Here is a 23,647-nt window from a genome sequence, read left to right as displayed (position 1 = left end):
CTGCACTTATATAAAATAATTCTTATGCTTAATTTCTAGCTTTAACTATGTGATTTGATAGTAGTGAGAATTTTCTTAAGGATTCTAGCAATGGACATGAAATTTCACTCCATAGAAAATCTATATTGAAGCATTTACAGTATTCATACTGAGAGGTATTAAAATTTTAATTATCAATATTCATATAAATATTCAAAACCAATACAAGCAATGAATTGCTTATGCTAAGTTAGGGTAATTTATAATTCCTTTAAATATCACTCAGGCTAAGTATATGGCACTTAACTCCTCAGTTCTACCTCCAACCAATATTTCACTCAAGTATAATAGATTGGCATTTCATCCACAGACAAGGTCATCTAAATTTCAAAGACCAAAATGGGATTCAGGTAGCCCAAGTCAGACAGGGAAGAAAGATACCAAGAATAGTAACCTGTAGTTAAGAAAAGTGGTCCTTAACTTGTCCAAATAACAACTACTCACCTCTCCTTAACCATTAGGATCAAACATATGTAGCAGACAAAGATATTAATAAGCACTAGCTGTCATATCAAAGACACCCAGCACTTAACAAAAGAAAACAACGTATCATACATAGGCTAGGACAAAACAGACAGACCTATGGGCTGGCACAGCTGTTCTTTCTCCTGGACTACACAACTCAGACTGTGGCATATGTACATGGACCAGACCCCTATAATATCTAGAAGCTCAGATCAGCTTGCGGAAAGCCTGCATCCTATAAAGTTGTTTCCCACCAAAATGGAAGGTGACTGTAAAGGAGGAAAGGGAGTAGGACAGCAGGTAAAGAATAAAAGGAATTCTCCATGAGTTCTGTCCTTGAGAATAGGAGCCAGAAGTTGCCTTTAACCCTTTATCAAATCCTCTTGAGCAATAATGATGTGAGGAAGAGTAGTGTATATGGGATCAGAATTTCCTTCAGGTAAAACATGCCTGTTTGTAGGAAGAAATGCAAAGAGATATCAATTTAACTCTTTAGACTTCACCCCTATTTCAATGACCCCTTAAAAATGAACAAGAGACAATTTTTTACTACCTTTTAAAAACCACATTACTACCTCCTTCATAACAACAAAAGTTACATTTATTGAGCTCTATCTTTGTGCCAGGAACTCTGCCTGGTTCTTAACATACATTGTTTTTTATCATCACAAATCCTGTACAGTACCTATTAACAGACTGAGGCAGCTTATGTCACTTGGCCGTGGACACAGAGCTATTTAAGCTACAGGATCAAGATCTAAGCAAAAGTCTGACTCATGCTATTTCTGATGAAAAATATTGCATCTCTTTTTTAATCAAAAGAACACATGTGATTATGTATTGCTTACCTATCACTTCAATGGGAGAATAAGCAAACCAGAAAGTGAAACATTGAAATAGCCATTACCTTAATGTAATTAGTAAACAAACTTAAAGGCACCTAGTTTCCAAAATAACAGCCCTCTAAAATTTTGCCTGCTGATTTTCAGACATTGTAAGGATTAAGCACAGACGATTTAAATATTATCTATTTATAGTTTAGATGAAATGAACTCTTCTGCAGTCCCAGTTCGAGGATTTTCTCTGGAAAGCTATTTCAGTTCTGTATTGCTATGAAATAAATTGTCCAGAAATATCAACCATTGTATATTATCTCACTTGTCTGCGGGTTTACTGGGTTTAGCCGAGTGGTTCTTCTGCTCCATTTGATGGCAGCTGGGGCTGAAACAGCTGGAGATGCAATGGGCTGAAACATTGAAGATGGCTCACACACAACTGGCAGCTGATGCCAGATGTCAGCTGGGAGCCCAGCTGGGATTGGCAGATGATGCACCAACATGTGGCCTCTCTAAGTGGCTGGGCTTCTCACAGTGTGGCAGCTGGGATCTGAGAGGAAGCATTCCTAGAGGGAGGAAGTGCAAGCTGCCAGGCCTCCTAAAGTCTCGATCTGGAATCGGCACAGGTTATTTCCACTGCATCCTACTGGTTAAGCGGTCACAGTGCCACCTGAGATTCAAGGGTGGGACAAATACATCTTTATGGACGAGGGACAAAGAATCAAATAATCCACCATAGAAGCTAAGGAAGTAAATATTAGTAAGTCAATCCAGGTCAAGAGCAGACAAAGTAATATAGAAAGATATTTGACTTTTCAAAAACACTATTTCTGATCCACTTACATAATATTCCAGCTTATTTCCAAACCAGCTTCACTGAAGAAAAATTCTATTATATCGTCAGATAAAAGATACTCAAATTCCTCTGCTACCTCAATTCAAACTAAGCTCTTTGGTTCTGCAATAATTTTATGTATTCTATTATCGGAAGTATTTAGCATAGCTCCAGCAGATGAAAGAGGCTGATAAATACCATTTTGCTTTTGATCATATTTACCCAAACTTCTTTTCGCTTTTGATTTTTCCCCCAGTATTTTGGCTATTTCACTCTGAAAATATTTATCCCTGAAAAAGTTTATCCTTGCTCCTAAATTTTATGGCTGAAAAATAGAATTTACTTTGGGGTATCTAAATGCCACAATGACAGCAGTAATTTTATTTTGGGATGACAATCTTTGGAGATGACTATGTAGAACTTATAATGATTTATTTGCTAATGAATTATGAACTCATGATTTCACAAGAAACCTTCAGGACCTGAAGGTAACCTTAAAAATGTACTGCTTCCTATGAGAGAGAGAGAACAGAGTATGCAAATGGATCCTTTTGCCTCTACACACCCATTTGAAAACTAACCTCCAGCTCAAGTCTCAGCTCCTCCCTGGAGCCTTTCTTGCTTCCAAGCCACATACCCAGTATGTCCTAATCATGCCATTATTGGGGCATATCTTCACAGTTGGTGTTATTATTTAATTATGTCTTGTATATAGGACTGAAGAATCCAATTCTTTGAAGGTCGGGTCTATCAATACCTAGTTGTCCCAAACCTAGAGCTATGCTATTTCTTCAATACATTTTGTTTTGTTTTATTTTTCACTGAGATTGAATTATATAGATTATACCATTTCTAATAATTTGGCAAGACATTTTTCATAGCATCTGCCTATTTAAAATACCTTCTATAATCTCCTCCATTTCTTCAGATATTTTAATGTCCAGTTCCAATGCATCCTATAAAATTTTTCTGATTGATCCAAAATAAGCCTTCCATGAATGTATCTTGTACTAATGAAACTCGGTTACCCCAATTATGCTTAACTCAGCCACCACAGATCTTTTCAGTGGATGAAAAATTGGGAATAAACCAAAATTTAACTGTTTTTTCTATAATACTTCTCTCATTGGCTAACCAGAAAAGTTTTCTGAGGGTAAAACTGATCAATGTGGTCTTTGATGTGCTACAGTATACATAATTCTAAATGGGTGAGATGAAACTCATTTCACCTTAGTGGGCAGGTATTTTTCTCCCCACTTTGAGGCTTAGTCAAGACTCTGATTATACCTTATTCTTACCCAGTGAAAATTTACTCAGAGAAGACAATTTGACTTAATTTTAAGAATTATTTTGTGAGATGCTGTTTTAAATGTTTGATACTGACTGTGGGTCTGTGCTCTCATTTTGTACCAAGATGATCAATTTACTCTGGCACATTGTGTTCTTTATGATTCAGATCCCGTGTAGCACAAGATACAGTAAATGATCTCAAATATGAGAATGTGAGAATTTTATGTAGGAAGATATTTTTATTAAATGTGATAGTTATAGTCTACTTTACTTTGAGAGAACTTATTAATTTCTCACTCCCCATAAGTAAAATCATCGGTTATAAGCAGCCACTGTTTATTTTATTTTTAATTTTACAAGTACTTTTCTTTTAAAATTATACTGGGCATGTTTTGGAACTAGATGAAGATGGTGGTTGCACAACAATTGTGATAAACAGAATAAATTGTTAACATTAATATGGATAATTTTATGTTAAGTGAATTACAACTCAATAATAAAAATTAACTGGATATGCATTATAGCTTCAGCTTCTCCCACATTTAATTTTAAAAGGAAAACATGTTCTATATGACTAGTTTTACGAGTGGACTGCATTAAAATAATGAGACTTTTTTTATGTGTAGGCTGCCCTTCTACAAAATCTCAATAGGTCACGTGGGATTAAATCTCTGACAATGATTAATTATGAACTCTGAAGTGATTGATGTTGCTGATGCAATACTGCATCTCAAGAAACTTCAAAGTACAAATACAAATATAATAAAGTGATATGTCCTTGAGAGTTTCAATTCAAAATAGTTTTATGAAAAAATGAGTAAGGTTTATAACTATGCCATTTTACATAGTTAAAATATTATTTCTCATTGTTCAACTCCATCCATTGCCCATTTAGGAATTACTAGAATTATGAGCAAAGGATGGAGGAAAGTGGCAGTATTTCTGAATTATCAGTATTTCTTCTACAGTGTGCTTTGTTATGAAACATGTGATAAACTTACCACCAGAATGCAAGTTCCATAAGGGCAAGAACTGTGTCTGTTTCCATCACTATATCTCTACTACCTAGGACATGTCTGGCACACAGTAAGTACTGTTAAATGATTGTATCAATATGGAAACTCAACTAAAGGGGGATGCATAAACTATGTGAAAATGTCTTAAAGATATGGGTACTTCAGATAGAATTTTACTCATGTGAATACATGGAAATAATGTTAAACTACTCTGTGTGTTTGGATAACAGAAAGAAGAAAAATCCGAAGGAAAATTATCTTTATAGTGACTATTCTGATGTTGTATAAATGGATGGTCTTTATAATGTTGACTAGAGCAATATATGTATTAGTTACATTAAACAAATACATTTGCTTTGTTTCATTAATATTCACAACTATACGTTAAGTTCACAGCACAAGGCCGCACAACTTAGAATTTGTTTGTTTATTTTACCCTCAAGACATATAGCAAATGTACAAGGAGTAATTTGGACTTTTGTGTGCATGTACATGTACAATCTCATTTAAATAAAACAATAAAGGCTGTACTTTGATGCAGAAAAAGAAATGAAAAATAAGGGGAAACTGCCTCTGATAATCAATGCTAGTTTAATACAAATTCCATAAAGTTTATAAAATGGAAGGATTGAACTTGATTTATACTTAGGCACTAGCTATTCGTTTAGAGTTCAATTGCTTGTCAGCTGAGTCTATAAACTGGTCCCCAAATCAATCCAGAAATGCAGTGGATAGTACAGCATATCACTATTACAAATGCTCTAGGTAGAAATGTGTTAGTTTGATTTACATTTTCCTTAGAGGCTACACAGTTCTCTCTACTTTTTGCTGAAAAAATAAAAATATAAGGTTGCACCAAAGGGAAAAAATGGAGAAGTACATATGCAGTCTCCAGCACTGATTTGGCATTCCGAGTGAGTCATCCAACCAGCAATACTGTTGTAAGGTCACAGCCTTTTGATGCTCAGAGACATGAAGAATCTCTTTTAAAATCCAATGGCAGCCTCATATTTTTCTGCTGCTTCTCAGTCCAAAGAATGTAAACTTTTCCTGCATTGTTACACTTTTAATTCCTTTAAAAATATAAATGTGAAAGCTGAAAGTTAAAAATATCGTATGATTTGACCTCCAGTTCAAACCTTCCAATCAGAATTGTTTAAGAATGACTGTTTATTTCCTTTCCTTTCTATTTCAGAAATTATTTGAAAATAAAGAATTTAGATGTAACACAAAGATAAACTGTAATCTCAAAAATAATTAAAATTTTTCACTGGCTGAATGTTGGAGGTAAATAGAATAGGCCTTACACATAAATTTTATTTTATACAAGAAGAAAAAATGTCCCAGAGGGTAAAAATAATGTTCCTGGAGTCACACCAACATTAATTTCAGAATCATGAGTATAATTTATGTCTATTGCTCCTCCCCTTTCAATTCATTTCTACAAAAGAAAGCTCTTTGGTTACATTCTGCCAATTAGATAGAAAGGAACAGTAGAGTGGACAGTTTAGATTTTCTCTCACTACTACCATGGATTATGTCTGTAGATATATCTCACTTTTTTTTTCCATTGATCTTTAGAGAGAGAGTAGAAGGGAGGGAGGAGGGAGACATAGCAGTGGTTCTCAACCTTTCTAATGCCACAACCCACAGGTTCAAAACCGCTAGCAGGGTCACCTAAGACCATCAGAAAACACAGATATTTACATTACGATTCATAACAGTAGCAAAATTACAGTTATGAAGTAGCAACGAAAATAATTTTATGGTTGGGGATCACCACAACATGAGGAACTGTATTAAAGGGTCGCGGCATTAGAAAGGTTGAGAACCACTGACATAGAGTGAGAGAAACATCTATGTGGAAAGACACATTTACTAGTTGCCTCCTGCACACGCACCATGGGGCTGTGGATGGAGCCTGCAATCGAGGTATGTGCCCTTGACTGGGAATTGAACCCATGACGCATCTGTCTGAGGGCCTACTCTTTAACCACTGAACAAATCTGGCTGGGGCTAGATATATCTCACTTTGACCTTTCACTGTGACTATCTATTTGGAAGTTTATTTAATGCTCCCATGACTACTTTTGGTCACAATATTGAAGAACATTCACACCCTTTTTCTGAATGTCATTTAGAGACTAATATTCACATTTGAACTCAGTTATTCAACAGCATTTCATCACAGTGAGGGGACACACAGAATGTGGGCTGTTGAGCCCCATAATTTTCATTGAGAACAGGTGGGAGATCAGAAATTAAACAATTAAAACATTACAGTGAGCTTTATGCTTACATAGGAATGTATGGGATAAAGAGACTCTAGTGGATGGAAGGGAGCTTAAGTCCAGGACAGTCACCCCGAAATAGGAATCAGCCTCACATTATTGCAAAGGTTCAAAAACACACAGCATCAGGAATTGCTAATACCTGAGAATTGGTGAGCCAAGGTGCCTTCTTCTTTTAATTTGGAGAAATAGAAGACTGGCACAGGGGAAGGAGAGATTGTCAGGAATAGGAAGAAGAAAGCTGCTGATGAATGGGTTCTGCTCTGAAATATCATGACTAGAAAATGCCAGGTCCAAATATGATGACTCACTTCAGAGAAACCTATATTCTATTTGTTAGCCTAATCCTTCACCTATATATTCTTTTAGAGAATGTAATAAAATAAATGTATCATGCATACTGGGATATTTGGGGAGAAAATGCACTCAGGAGTGCAACTTACTTAAAATTGTATCAAACATAAAAAAGGTTGATGGATAGAGATTATGTGATAAAGCAAAATGTCAAGTGTAAAATCTAGATAGTGGGCTTAAGTTGTTTACTGTACAATTCATATAACTTTTCTGTATGTTTAAAAATTCTATAATAAAATGCTGATAAACCTTTTGAAAAAAAATTTTTCATGGCTATTTCTGGCCACCATATAAGGCAGAGAACCCATCTTAATCTACTGTAATAAGTTTTATTATTAAAAACTCCTTAGCCAATGCCCCTCCCCAAAAAATATACCAATTCCACATTCAGTAACCTGCACCAGGTTACACCTCTTCCTCCCTCCACTACATGCCCCATCCCCACCCACCTTCTCCTACTACTCTTACTTTAAGAAATTTACTTTTGTTTTGTTTTGTGTTTTGAGACTTTGGATACTTTTAGAGTTTAATTTGCAAACAGAATTTTTATAACAAATTATTTTTAACCAAATCATATCTTGAAAACTGTTTATATAGAAAACCCAGGAAAAAAAGTGAACTGTTCATTGTGGAAGGCCTTAAATTACATTATTACAGTAGAAAATACAGGAGGTAGAAGAGAACTGAAAAGACTAATGCAACGTTAGATTCAAATCTACAGCTCCTGTAGCTACTTAAAACATGGTTTTAGAAACTAAACCCAACATTTCTAGTAACCATAGAAACAGTTAAAATAAAATTTGCCATGAAAGCCCTTATATCATGCTTGATATTGGGAGGTAGGAAGATGTAAGAACCAGGACACATGAGACATGACATTTCATCTACAACTCCCGTTTGCTTTGCTGAGGGTGTAGTTTCAAAATTCAGTCACCTTCTTCAGCTTCAGACTCGGATTCGTCTTCAGCATTTTTGAGCCACTCTACAAACTTTTTCACCTGTTCAAGGAAGACACTTTTCCCCTTTGCAACATATACGTCTCTGTACCATTTCAGAATGGGCTCCTCACTCAGGACTTCAGCTTTATCAAAAAGCACTACTATTTTCTGGAAGGTTTCATGAAATGAATGTTATCATAGCAATACTCCTGCATCTTCAGTGACAGAGTCAGCTCAGACTGACCTTGAGTAGTAAAGGCAGCAAGGAGAGGGCTGTATTGCTTCAAGTGCTTGATGGTTTCCGCTGCTACAAGCTCCTCTTTTTTGTTCCATTCCACGGTGCTCATTACACTGGACCAGATTAATCCAATGACAATCGGTTCTGCAATGTTGTTTTTTGTTTTTTTCATCTCCTTGACATACAAATTTATATCCTTAAATAGATCACCACGGGACATCTGTTCTTGAAGCTCTTTCTGGAGTTCTTTACAAGCTCCTATGGTTTGCTGATTCCGAACATATTCTAAAAGCTCTTTTAAACCTGCCTCAGTGAAAAACTTTGTGAAGTATTCAACACTTTGTTTATTGGCAGGAAATAGTTCCATCAGTCTGTTATCCACGCTGACTTTCTGAAGACTTGAAGCTACTGCACTGATGTCTTTTTAGTTATCTATGATTTAAAGAGCTTTACAGCAAAAGCTGCTAAAACCCCTTCTTTAACCAAAATCTCATTATAAAGGCTATTAAGAATGGATGCATTGTTTCATTAGCCAGAAAATCACCAGTCAACATAGCCAGCTTGTACCTCTCCGACTCCGAAAAACCCTTTAAGAACAGCAGCAGCTTTTGCACTTCATCTTCAAAACCTTTCTCCAGGTATTTGTAGTGCCTGATTAACTTGTTAAAAACCCGAGCAAATGCTTGCATGGTCTCTAGGTCTTCTTGTGATGCAAACACACAGACATCTGTACGCATCATGTTATCTGCCAGTGTACCACCTGGGGCCAGCATTCCGTCAGCCACCACAATGTCTAAGAGTGTTTCTGCATATCGACGACAATCAAGTTTTGCTTCAGAAGCATCAAGAAACTTTGCTACTGTTTCCAAATCAGTACCAGTTTCACTTAAGCCTTGAATAATACAGTCTTGAAAATGAGTAGGGTCAAACCTCTCTTTTTCATCTCTTTTTCTGGTTTTAAAATGCTGGCCTGATAGCGTTGGCTTTTGTTGCTTTTGGTTATTCATAAAAGACACCTGAATTTAAAGCAAAGAGAAAAGGGCCAGAAATTCCAGATATGGCGACAACTGCGGTGGTCTGATGGTCCCTTCTTGGTGACCGGAACTCAAGACATTGACTTTTAAGATGAATGTTAATATTATGTTAAAAATATAAGATCCATATAATCAGAACCATTATCAAATGACAGTGAAGTATCTTGATATGACAAACCATTAGTTGCCTCGGAAAATCTAAGACCTTTTCCTGACCCCTCTCTCCATACCATTTATTTATTGAGAAAGGATTTTTTATGCTATACTTTAATCATTAGGGGATTGGAACACCTATGAATAATGTGACTAGGAAACTTGTAAAGTCCACACTACTAACAAAATCAGAAGGGTTAGACAGTAAGCTTCATTCTGTTGGAAAAAAATAGAATCTTTTTATTGTTAATGACATTCCCATCTTGACAATATCTTTTCCAATGGTCAACTGGTCAGGGGACACGATAAGGCTAAAGGTTCTGATGTAGATAGAGGTTGAGCTTCTCCACGGCTGTTCTTCCCACCCAGCTATGCATACAGATATCTTATAAAACTAGTAAATATTTATGATCCAGTACAAAGCTCCTCTAAAAGCATCTGTGTTTAACTAAATCACGATACTGACAGCAAGAGGCCGGCAGAGTAATTTAACCTAGCAGGAAAAGTACTTCTTTTACATATCACTGCACTGCAGATTTTCAACCAGATGCTTCTTTCTGCCCCCATATACCTCCCATAAGAAGGAAAGCTTAATTGAAATGGTTCAGAAGGCTTTCAAACAGCCTTCTAAAATGAAACATAAATCTTCAGAAGTGTTTCTCAAAAATTCTTCTTTGAGGCTTTGCCATCACTGTCACTGGAGGTCAGACAACCCATTTTCAGGTTAAGTCCTCTTCACCCCAGAGGAAATACCTGAATTTAGCCCCCTTTTTTTTTTTTCCATCCTGACCTTCCCAATGTTTACTACTGCAGTCTATACTGATCAATATCAAAGTCATCCAAAGGGATCCCCTCGTCCTTCCCTTTCACCTACAAAAGACTCCAATGAAAAAAATTGTGAGTGGGTATATCAAAAGTTAAATTATTGTTAACCATTCACACCCTAAAAGCCAAAGAATCTACTGAGATCAATACCATCTCACACCTGTCAGAATGGCTATCATCAACAAATCAACAAATGATAGTTGCTGGCGAGGATGTGGAGAAAAAGGAACCCTCGTACACTGCTGGTGGGAATGCAAGACAGTATGGCATTTCCTCAAAAAGTTAAAAATGGAACTCCCATTTGACCCAGTAATACCACTTCTTAGGACTATATCCCAATAAATCAGAAACACCACTCAGAAAGGATATATGCACCCATATGTTCAAAGCAGCACAATTTACAATAGATAAGATTTGGAAACAGCCTAAGTGCCCATCAGCAGATGAATGGATTAAAAAACTGTGGTACATCTACACAATGGAATACTATGCCGCTATAAAAAAAGAAGGAACTTTTACCATTTGTAACAGCATGGATGGAACTGGAGAGCATTATGCTAAGCGAAATAAGCCAGTCAGAGAAAGATAAATATCACATGATCTCACTAATATAATGATCAACATAAACTGATGAATAAAAACAGATCCAGAGACAAATGGCAGGGGAGGGGGGCAGGGTTAGAGAGCAACCAAAGGACTTGTATGCATGCATATTAGCCAAACCAATGGACACAGACACTGGGGCGGTGGGGGCTTGCCTGGGGTGGGAATGCCTGGGGGCAGGGGTCAATCAGGGGAAAAAGGAGACATATGTAAAACTTTAGACAATAAATAAAAAAGAAAAAGAAATACTATACTTAAGCAGTTTTCCAAAGTACTTAAGCATTTGGTGATGCAAAAGAACAGCAGGTAGAGATTTCTGAAATTTAAAAGAGATATAAAAGTGCAATGAAAAGGCAACACATTTTTAGGCATCTCAGGCTCAGAGTTAGCTGTACTTCTAGAGTCAGGTGGTTTTAAAATAACCTATGGCTGTCGAATAGGTACAAAATAATTACTTCAGTGGTAAATACATTGTGAAAAATCAAGACTAAATGCTTGAGTTGTCCACCTCAAAATGAAATGATATTATTGAAATTCAGCCAACATGCAGCAACTGATTTGTAAATTTGCTGCTCAGCATTTAAACTAACTTCATCTCACAGTCTGGCAGGTAAAATATACAAATCCCAAGGATGACCTGCTTCTCAAAAGTAGTAGATTTCATATTTAAGGTCACTGTCTTATATATAATAATAATAGCCACTATTTCTAAAGACTCAAGATATATGTTAATTTATCTAGCTCTCCATCCATATGCATCCCAAAAAAATGTTTACTAAGTGGCTACTTATCTCACAGAAATGTCTAGGGCTTATAGATTTGGTAGCAGGAAGATAAAAGAAGTTCCATCCTACGGTCTCTTTTCTGTCTGAAGTAGTGAGGCTATCTGCTGAGAGGGAAGGCATGATTCAAATTTTGAGAGTGGTAAGGTCTGAGTCATCTTGGAAAGTAGAAGAGAGGAATGACTGTGAAAAACAGAGCAGGTTGGACATTGTGGCAAGTAGAATATTTATATCAGTCCTTCCTTCTTTATAATCCTCACTACCAGCACCTTATTTCTCTTCTTGAGAATTATACTGTAAAAGTACACCAATGGAAGTCTTTAAAAAAAAAAAAAAGGTAATTGACAACATAAGAAATGAGATAGAAGGTATGCAGGAATAAATGTTGATGAAAGACATGACTTGAGGTGGTGAAAACATAATACAATAGACAGATGATGTATTATAGAATTGTATACCTGAAACCTATATAATTTTATTAACCAATGTACTCCAATAAATTCAATAAAAAAGAAATGTTTTTCTTTTGAGCTCTACAGTACTTGGGCCCAAGCAAGACTGAAGTTGGGGGAGAGAAGAGGAAGAGAAGAGAACAAGAACAATTATGATGATAGTAATGCATAGGCTCATATACACAACACAACTTCCATTTATAAAACTTTTACTTCTCAGAACAGTGCACCTTCTTGCAACACCAGAATTTAATCTCCAACATTAGATGGCCCTCTTCATTATGATGTGTGGCTTAACTCTGGCCATGATAAAAACCAACCCATTTAAATGATGTTGACAGTAAGTACATGAATCAAAAAACTTGAAGTTACTACATAGTATGATGCCTTTCTGCTGTAGATTTCTCCTAATATGAACAAGATGAGGGGGAAAAGACATACCCTAAACCCAGAGTTGAGTGGGAAAATTTAATTTTTCTTCAATTTTTAAAATAAATTAAATCAATATTTGAAAACATTGTAAATTAGAGCAAGTTAAAAATTATAGTGAAAAGAGAGATCTGGCCGTTAGTTAATTAATGCCTTGTCTGTCACTTATTTCCCATGTCGTTTTTAAAACATGTGTCTTAATTCTCAGTTTTTCCAGATACATTTTAGGTTGATCTTGTCCCTGTTTCCTTTGATAACTTCATTCATTCATTCATTCATTCACTCAATAATTATTCAGTAAGAATCTAATAAGTGCCAGGTCCAACACAAGGCAGAGAAAAAGAGAGATACTGCAGTGAGTCCTTGCTTCCATGGTTACGAATTTTAATGGAGGACTTAGTTTTCCTAATGCCAGTCTGGCACAAATGCAAATTCTTTCAAAGTGAGAGCCCATAGTCTTATAATTAATTTTGTTTGTGTGGTAGACATACTGTGGAGTGACTTAAAAAAATGAGCCTGTCAGGAAACACTGTTTATTGTATACGCATGTCTAAGTGTCTGAGATTTTTCTTTCACTCAGGATCCAGTTATGAAAATGTTTTCCTCTGATAGTGTTTTGTTTTGACTAGTGATAGAAGAAGAATGCAAAGATTCAGTTCCAGAGGGACCATGCCTAGTCAAGAGGCCTCTGGAAATATTGGACAATCAGAAGCATAAAACAAATTCCATCTATTTCCATCTTCAGTAACCATCAAAACAAAACTCACCAAAACAGACAAGGCTAGAGTAGTAATTAGACAGTTGGTTTATTTTCTTAAAAAGTTATTGGTTTGATTGTCTTTGATGGGGAGATTAAAATAAATAAATCAAATCAAATATTAATGTATTTCAGTGTTATCTTTATAGTGAATTGAAGACTTCTTTGTTGGTGATGCCAATGCACAGTTTTAAAGTATAGTTAATCAAATTTCCTGAATTGTTAAGGAAATGTTTTAATTTTACAGACATTTTGACCTTTCGAAACAGAAAAAAAAATGTGGTCAAAATCAAAAGAAAAAATTATATTACATACATACAGATGTAGACCTGATGATTTGATTTAAAAATTGGTTGCTTATAGAAACTAGTTTAATCAATGAGAAAGTTCAACATGAGTCAAAGAAATAAGGATTAGTTATTTGACAAAATTCGTTTGGTAACTACTTCAGATCTGCAAAATCACTGACATGGCAAAAGCTAAAGATGTTTTTAAGTTTTACAATTTAAGTTAAAAGCCATAATCTTCATAAGTACATGAAAGGTTGAGAACCACTGCTCTAGAGTAACCTGCTTCTCATTCAACATCTAAATCACTTTGAATTTTTTAGTCTTACAACATAATTTTCATACTGAACACTGTCATAATGTGACTGCCCAGTGATGGCTTTCATGCCATCAATCTACCTGGGGTGTTAGGTATTTAACTAATATCCCACTATTGTTCTAAGGACAAGTGTGCACACTCCCAAAAAGTCAATAAACTCTGTGCAAACTAAAAGACGTTTTAAAAATAAGGAGTAAATTAGATCTAATTATGGACGATAGAGGTTCAAAAGATCCTAGTTTAACATGATGAGCATTTTTCCAAGTTGAATTAAGCATGCAGTTCAGTCAGCAAAGATATTCTTTTTATATATCTTGTTTATGTCTACCCTAAATATCATAAGCATTCCATTAGCATTAACCCAGTGATTAATGCATATATGATGGAGTCAGTTTCTAATCAGTGATAATAACTGCCTGCAACTATTTCCCTAATCGTTCATCTCCCAACTCTTTTTCTCTGACTAACAAAGACATGCCTACCAAAGTCTAAGGGTTCATGTAGTTACAGGAAACCAGATGCATTATTTAGAAGGATGCAGAGGCTAGAATGTTCGGCTATGCCGCTTACCCTAGCAGTAGTATACTCTAAGCTATTGGCAATAGGAGCCTTGCCAGTGCATTAGAAGATGAGATGGAAGGGATGCCTGCCAAATAAAATAGCTAAGTAATAACAAATGTTAAAGAGCCTTGGGGGTTGGAGGGAGTCCTAGCTCACAGTCGAAGACAATTCAGATCACCAAGCCTCCGCATCAATGCAGAAAGGAGAGGCATAATCCCAATTAATTCTTTGTGTCTTCACCTTCTTGACTGCTTGCATTTTAATTACAGTTATGCATTCTTTCTTTTTAAGTTATTATAGTATCTATATACAAATGGGAAAATTACAACTGGTATAAAATAGGTGTGGTGCAAACTATCAGATTTCAAGTTCAAGTATAATTAATTGTGTATTTGTATTGTCTACCCTGTTTAGAAATTCATATCGCTGTTCTAGTGATACAGAACAAATGGGTAGTTTTGCCATTTGATTTCAAAGAAAAAGAAATGCATCCACAAGAAAAGTCACAATTTCTTACTCTTCGTGTGTTCAAAACGGATCTATTGCTACAGACAGATACCTGTCATGGCTTTAAGTAGATTTTGAGATAGTGCCATTCAAGTTTCATCTTGTGTTTAATCATTGTCAGTCACTTGGAATTTACACCACAGTACAACAAAAGGCTGCGTGCAGCAGGGGATGAGAGTGCCATCTTCACTGGAAACTGACAAAAGAAGTCAATCCAAACACAAAAAAAAGAGAACTTACTGCAGGAATTATTAAAACCAAATAACCTGTCATATCAATCTGGAATTTAAACAAAAAGCTATGGTTTTTATTCTGTATGTCAAAATTGATCTGAAAATTAACATCAAAATCAAGGAAGAAGTAGCTGAGGCTATGTATCACATATTCTGTTTATTATTTTCTTTGAATAAACTGAGTTCCAGATATTTAATACATATACCTTATATCTACCATAACATGCTCAGCCTTCTCCCTCCATCCCCAAAGTATGTGTACTAGAGGTTCATGGTATTTCTTCAAAATTATCCAAGTACCAAGCAAGCAATTTATTTATATAAATATATAAGCATTCTAGTTTTCATGCCTTTTATCATAGTAAATATGTGTATATATTTTTGAACCTTACTCAGGAACCTTGACTCATAAAACTGACTTGGTCTAAGTAAACTCATTAGGGGAAAAGACCATTGTTAAACTTAGCTGTAATGACCACCTGCCCTCTAAAGAGACTAGCATGATTAAGGTCATAAAAGGAGCCCTCTGAGGGTTTTCCTTTCACCCTCTACTTCTATTGTCAGTGGGTGAAAAGAACTCAGGACATGGAGTCAGAGGTGCTGGAGTGAAACCCTGCTTCTACCAACACCCGCTATATAAGCTTGACAAATATTAAATTGTCTCAGCCCCTCAGTTTTCCCACCTGTAAAATGGGACTGTTTTATTTCATCTATTCTCAGATGAAAATACCTGACACATAGTAGGTGCTCAATAAAATATTTACTTTATTATAATGATTATTTTTAGTAATAATAAAAGAAAACTCCATTAATGCTATGGTGACATTCTTTCCCATATTCCCAAATAAGTGACTGACTTTTCAGCACCACAGGGTGGAACAGCGACCAACCAGTCAATATGGGTGTTTGCAGGTATTTTGTAATAATCCCATCTAAAGTGAAACAGTCTTATAAATCACCACATAAATAAAATTTTATTATAAAATGAAAAAACTTCCAGATATAAAAGCCAGAAAAATTTAAAATAGAAGCATACTGTGTGTGAAATACTTCTCAAATTGTTTTAAAATCTCTAATAAATATTATTTAAGTCAAGGTTATTTTTTAACTGTTTTGAAAATATTTAAATATTTGTCTTCATGATTTAAGATTTAGGTGTTTTTTTTTATAAGGACATATGTGTACAACTTTTAAAAAATGGTGGCAACCTAACTTTAAAAATCAGCTCATTGTTAATATCTATTTAACAAATACTCTCTAGGAACCTGGGTGGTGATATTTTAGGGCAGTGGTCGGCAAACTCATTAGTCAATAGAGCCAAATATCAACAGTACAACGATTGAAATTTCTTTTGAGAGCCAATTTTTTTAAACTTAAACTTCTTCTAACGCCACTTCTTCAAAATAGACTCGCCCAGGCCGTGGTATTTTGTGGAAGAGCCACACTCAAGGGGCCAAAGAGCCGAACATGGCTCGCGAGCCGCGGTTTGCCGACCACTGTGTTAGGGGAACGGAGACACAAGTGAACCAAAAGTCCTTCCTTCTGGGTCTTACGTTCTAGTTTGGGAACCGATGTGCACACCGGGGTCCATAGTAAGTGGCGAGCTTGCTGTGAACCAGAGCCGTGAGAGCACCAAGACAGTGCTGCTGGGGAGCGCGCACAATGGAACATCTCCGCATGACGATGAAATAGCAAAAGCGGTTTCTATCACTTCAGAACATCATTTTAATAAAATATACCCAGGTCTGCACTTCAATTCAAAAGGGGGTGGGGTGGGCTGGGGTGGGGTAGGGGGAGTGGGAAGAGATCTACCAAAGAACTTGTATGCATATATGCATAACCCATGGACATAGACAATAGGGTGATGAAAGCCTGGGGCATGGGTATGGAGGCGGGCTAGAGGAGATCAATGGGGGGGAAAGGGAAACATGTGTAATATTTTCAACAATAATGATTTAAAAAATAAATAAAAAGGAAGGAAGGACCTGTGACATTTTACTTTATTTTTATTTCTTTACTCATTTTTCATGTCATCTCAGCGCAGGAGCCATGCTAATCTTCTCTGTATCATTCCAATTTCAGTATATGTGCTGCCGAAGCGAGCACAGACCTGTGACATTTTAAAACTGAATGAAATTATAGCGGACCCTATTCCTCATGAAGACTCTCTCCACCAGAGCTTCTATTAGACTCACTCCTCAGTGTGCTTTTTACTGAAAAGATCACAGCCCATGTTCTAGTCCTTAAAGAAAAAAACAAGCAGAAAGTTTTACTGTAATACTCGTTTCTATACTGTAGTGGATGTTATGTTTCATTTTTATTTATTTTTTCACGAGGCTGAACAGTTTTAAATCTCAGCCCCCTTTACCTGCGCAGTAAAAAGGGTTTTAAAGGTTCCAACAAATGCCTTATGTGAGTCGCCTACTTCCTTCCTGAAGCTTATCTTGCTTTCACACACAGTCTCATTTGCACACACGAGGTAATTCTCTTGCCCCCATAATCTATGTATCCTACAACATACTCAAGGACTCTTTGTATGGTTTATTTTTGCACAGATAACTTGAGGAAAATCTGAACAAAGATGCATTTCTGCTTTGGAGCATGGGGGACATGAAATTAAGAATGTGCCATGAGGATAATCCATCTGGATCAATTAAAGGGAAATGTACCAAAATGTGTAAGAAAATCTATACAGCCACTTAAATAATTTTCTCTCAGATATATGCAAGGCTATTCCATTTCATATTTCCTTCAATCATACCACATTTTTATCATAAAAATACCCTGTCTTACAATACCCTGGTACATTTCATTAGAGGTGGAACACACTAAATTTTATAGCTTTTTTGTTTATTGTTTGTTTGGGGGAAAATGCAGCAACTTCATTATCATAGCACTGTAGACTAAACATTATAAACCAAGTAGCAGAAACAGGGCCATCAATCTTTAAATTTACCACTCGCTATTTGACCTTAGTTGTTACTTAGCATATCCCTATCTATATTTTACTTTTCTGCTATTGAAACGGACAAATTAATAGCCCCAAATTCCTTTTAAAAATGAAATAAAGACTTATAAAATGTATCATTACAAATAAAAGTTCTTGCAATATTTAACAAAGGCAATCTCAGTCTGTTTCTTCCTCCTCTCTCCTGTCACATTTCTAAAAAAGAAGCTTAATATTCCCTGAAAAAAAACACACACACAAAAAGCTCTGAACTATCAGAGCAAAGAACAAAATGATAGCTCATGTTTGATGAACAAATACACCTACACACCAAATCTTCCATTCAAGAGATAGTCATGGACTTGAATGAAGATGAACACAGCTTTAGGCTAGAACCCACAATGGCCCATAATACTGGTTATGAGGATTTAGCTGACCTCTGGCAGACAGAGAGAAAAATGAAAAGTGCCATTGCAGCAGTTCTTTGGCGATTAGTTGAACTATGCATACAGAGTGCCGTTAGTAAAGAAATGAAGGAATGCTAGATGCATTATTGCAAGAGTAGGGCAGAGAAAAGTGGGAGATGACCACGGAGTCATTACCTTCTTAGGTTTAGTGGCACTCTCTATGATGCTCACAAAGCCTCCATCAGTGAAATCCCATACTTAAGATCTGCTGAGTTTTCTATGCAATATTAAATGGAATGGGCTAAACATGCCTCTTCCATGTTGAAGGGGAAGGAAGGGAAGGGGAGGAGAAGGGAGGGAAGGGCACTAATCAACAGGCAATTACTCTGGTGAACAAAGCTAGTGGCTTTTCAAAATCTGCTTAAAAGAACCTGGATCAAGTGCTTTTTGACTTTTAAGTTGAAAGAACATTTTACAGATTTCAAAATGCTTTCCATGCATTCTAATTTGAAAACTGTAACTCCTTTTTTTTTCACTCCACGAAAACATGAGTTCTTGGATTAAAAAAGAGGGCATTCCTAAGAATGATTATAATGAGCTCATTGGTACTAATAAAGAGTCTTTTAAAAATGATATTTCAATTGTCTTCAGTTTTCTACCTCATATTTAAATGGTGACCCTGCTTTACTTGTGTGCCCAATTAATTTTCAATAACATCTGTTTAATTTTCCTTTTAGATTCTCTGTGACCGATATCTATTTTCTGATTCTTCTGAAGTTAGCTGTAGAGGACTGTGTTGGTTTTGCCTGTCTAGCCTACTCTCTCTCCCCTTCTTCAGAGACAGAGCCCTGCTCTCTGTAATGAACCTATAGCATGCAGTTCCCAGGAGGTTGAGCCCATCTGCCTCACTAACCCAAACACACACAGGGCTGGATATCTGACCTTGCCCTGGCCCAAGCAGAGTCATTAATCTCCCTGGATACAGTAATTATTTTCGGGGCAGGCATTTGATGCAAGCAGAGCCAATCAGATTCTCCCTTAAAATTTGCTGTTTGGATAAGGGAATAGACTGTCTCCTTTTAGATTATGAGCTGAGGGATACAGGCTTAGAGATAGCAGCAGCTCTCTCCCTGTCAGGCAGAGAAAAGCCACTGAGGATGAAGCTAATATTTGTAGAGAAGCAAAGCACAAAGACTAAGAAACAATCCTGTGATAGCTCTTGATCCTCTGGATCAGGCTGGGCCAGCTTTATATTTAAGTTCTTGGAGTTGACTCTTAACAAACCACCATTCAGCTTTTTTGCTGTTTTATTATGCTGTTCCTCACTCCCTCCTCTATCCTGTTCTTTCTTATTTTATATTTTGGAAGTGGGAAAGCTGTTTCTTATAGCATTCAGAGACTTTTCATTTAAAGGCCTCTGTTTCCATCTTCTCATTTCTCAGATCCCTAAATAACTTGAGAAAAAATGAAGAACGAAGAAAGCCACAAAGTTCAGTATAAGAAAATTTATCAAAATCTTGCCAGCTCTGCCCTCCTAAATGCTTTCTCGATATGTACCTCCCCTGTCTTCATTCTCTTACCTCCACTTCACCATTTCATTGTTTTTTTGTTTGTTTGTTTGTTTGTTTTTGTTAATCCTCACCTGAGGATATTTTTCCATTGATTTTTAGGGAGGGTGGAAGAGAGGGGAAAAGACAGAGAGAGAAACAGCAATGTGAAACCCATTGATTGGTTGCCTCCTGCACCCACCGACCAGGGCTTAGGACCAGGGGAGGAGCGTGCAACCAAGGTATGTGCTCTTGACCTGAATCAAACCAGGGACCCTTTGGTCTGCAGGCTGACACTCTATCCACTGAGCCAAATGGGCTAGTGCTCCACTTCAGCATTTTTTAAAAATTAAAACTATTTTATATATAATCCATTTTACTAATCTGTCTCTGTGATTAAAATAATTACTGTAGTTTTAATACTTCTCTTAAACAGAAAACATAAAAATGTCCTTCCCTCTCATAGCTAATATACAAAAAGATGGAAAATATTTTTAAAAATTCAAATAAAAAGTACCCATGAGAATAAAATACAGAAAAGTAATTGCTCCAGGTCTGATAATTTTCTACTAACAGATTTAGCTATCATGCAAATAATTTCCAGGATTTGTAATATTATAGAATAAATTAAATAGTAGGTAGCCTGGACTAATGCAACATATTTATCCCAAATATAAACTGCCACTGAGGAAAATTTGCCTCTTTGATGAAGATGAGATTCCCATTAAAACAATGGCTCTATGATTATTCCCATCTCTGTGAACAGCATATTTGGAAAAAGACCACATTATTCTCAAAGTAACAAAAGCCAAAGAGTCAGTCACTAAATGATTCTAGACCAGTGGTCAGCAAACTGTGGCTCGCGAGCCACATGTGGCTCTTTGGCCCCTTGAGTGTGGCTCTTCCACAAAATACCATGGCCTGGGTGAGTCTATTTTGAAGAAGTGGTGTTAGAAGAGGTTTAAGTTTAAAAATTTGGCTGTCAAAAGAAATTTCAATCGTTGTACTGTTGATATTTGGCTCTGTTGACTAATGAGTTTGCTGACCACTGTTCTAGACCAACGTCTCTGCCTCATTTTATAGTATTAACCCCTTGAATTGTGTTACCATTAACTAAGGGCTGCTCTCCTGTCCATTTCACTACCTTGTAGATTGTGACAAGTGTACTATTTCAGTAAAAGCTGGCTGTGGGATAACTGGGATAAATGTGATTGCATTCCTAGGATCTTTATAAAAATTCCATCTTGATGCCTTTTATTTTAAAACTAGAGGCCTGGTGCACAGATTTGTGCACTGGTGGGGTCCCTCAGCCTAGCCTGCAGGGATCAGGCCAAAACTGGCTCTCCGACATCCCCCAAGGGGTCCTGGATTGTGAGAGGGTGCAGGCCAGGCTGCGGGACCCCACTGGTGCACACTTCCCTCTGAGATTCATCAGTCTGTGGCATGTTTCCATGCCTATGGTTTCTGCTCCTGCATTGAGCATCTGCCTCCTGGTGGTCAGTGCACATCACAGCTACCAGCTGGTTGGCTGGTTGGCTGGTCAGCCAGTCACTTAGGCATTTATACTAGAAGCCCGATGCACAAAGATTTGTGCAAGAATGGGCCTTCCTTGTCCTGGCTGCCGGCACCACCTTCACTCTGGCTGGAGCCGCCTTTTCACTCCGGCCGGGAGCTGCCTTTCCACCTTCCCATGCTGCCCAGAGGCCCGGAGCGGCTGGGGTGGTGTGGAATGCCCCACCCCTGGCTGCTGGGCACCTGTGTATGCAAATTAACCCACCATCTTTGTTGGGTTAATTTGCATACTCACTCCTGACTGGCTGGTGGGCGTCACGAAGGTACGGTCAATTTGCATATTACTCTTTTATTAGTGTAGATATAGATGGCCTGACCTGGAGCTAGCTGTATGGATCCCATAAGGCTTTGTAATAAAAGACAGTAAGATTTAAAATCAGAAGATTAAGGTTTAAATTTCTGCTCTACTAACTACTTAGTTTTTTAATTTGGACATGTCACATTTCTGAGTCTCAAGACTTTCATCTGATAAATGGGACGAAACCTAGGTGACAGAGTTACTGTGTGAATAAATGATTCAATAAATAAAGCTATGCCTTAGAATATATACAGTATGTACAAATATCAGTTATTTATATATACATAGCACACACATATATAGTTGTATGGTTCAAAAGAATAATTTTGTAGAAGGTTAATTTCAACTAAATACAAAAGCTTAACTATGATTTGGCTATAAGCTTGATCAAAAAAATTGAGATTATCTCGTTCAATGGTGGAATGCAATGAGAGACATTGAATGACTTCAGAAAGGGCAAAGGCAGAACTGAAGTTGCAGGTAGTACTAAGAAAAAAAAATAAGATATAGTCATTTACAAAATGAACAAACTGAATGTAAAGGTAATAACCCACCTGAGCATATGAATGGCTGTGATATACAGGTGCCTACTTTTGGTTCACATCATTGTATTGTCTAACACGTCGGTAACCAACCCTAAGCAACCAGAAAGACCAGCTGGACAATTCCCTTTTCAAAGCATGCTTTTATTGGTATATGCTGCATGGTAATTTGTCCACAACAGACAGAGCCACCACACCCTTGAAAATGCCATGTTTATAAAAATCTGGAAATACAATTTGCATTCAATTAGAAGTCGCTCTCCAACAGAGAAGTCATATTTTGCCACCAATAAAGATCCTGAAATTGAAATGCTATTTTTCCAGCTGAGTATCATTTAGCAAAAGTCTGAGCCAGTTTCCTCCACAATGAAAGCAGGTAAGTCAGTTACAGCTGCGGATGGAATATAAGAACCATAGCTCTAAATCTCACCAATGGGCCAGCAGATCTGGTCTAATCTAATCAATATATATTACTGTGTTGTTCCCAAGTGAAAAACACTGTGCCTCATTATAACCAAAATGTCTCTGTAGACAAAAGATGTTTTTTATTTCCCCTTCAGCTAGCTCTTTTAGGTGCCAAATTAAAGACTGAATTGTTCATTTCATCAGAGATTTCAAAGACAACTTCCTGGATAAGTTCCTTTAAAATGCAGCCTTAGCTGAGAATACGTAATACTTTGAAAAGATGGTGATTTCTTGGCATAGAACTTTCAGCAGCATCATTTAGACTAAAAATCATTAACTCCTTTCCTCCTCCAACAATACAGATATTGTCCTATATTGCTCACATAAGATGCAAAGACTCCCCTGAGTTCCATTTTCCCTTCAGGGCCACATCACTCTTTTAGGCACTAGCTGTCTTCCTGATACAGGGGAGACTGCTGAACAGTAAAGCTGTGCTGAATGGGTCACATTCATTTTCCCCATTAGGCTTGCCCAGTATGGGTTTGAGATGCACAAGATTATACAGACATAGAAACTGAGTCCGGGGAGGATAATAACTTGCCTAAGATTACACAGTCATTTGCAGGAGCAGTATTTAGACTTAAAAGCATGAATCCTTCCAAAAGTGTGTGTTCTTTCCATTTCT

The 23,647-nt window shown here is 36.8% G+C and overlaps 1 protein-coding gene and 1 pseudogene across 4 annotated transcripts in view; both read right to left on the bottom strand.

The window, feature by feature from the left end:
* LOC308245077 (pro-neuregulin-1, membrane-bound isoform) overlaps positions 1–23,647 on the bottom strand; it is a gene marked incomplete at its 3' end in the record, with an annotated part of 208,306 nt that overhangs the window by 115,575 nt on the left and 69,084 nt on the right. The gene's annotated exons all lie outside the window — the stretch shown is intronic.
* Positions 8,053–9,309, bottom strand: LOC308245078 (eIF5-mimic protein 2-like; annotated as a pseudogene). Its single transcript has 2 exons — positions 8,309–9,309; positions 8,053–8,207 (listed from the first exon to the last, which is right to left on the bottom strand). The product of its transcript is annotated as an eIF5-mimic protein 2-like (transcript).

This window comes from Plecotus auritus (genome assembly GCF_963455305.1).
Source record: "Plecotus auritus genome assembly, chromosome: 3".
Lineage (NCBI taxonomy): Eukaryota > Metazoa > Chordata > Mammalia > Chiroptera > Vespertilionidae > Plecotus > Plecotus auritus.
Note: the sequence above shows the minus strand (reverse complement) of the source record. Positions and strands in the feature narration are given on the sequence as shown.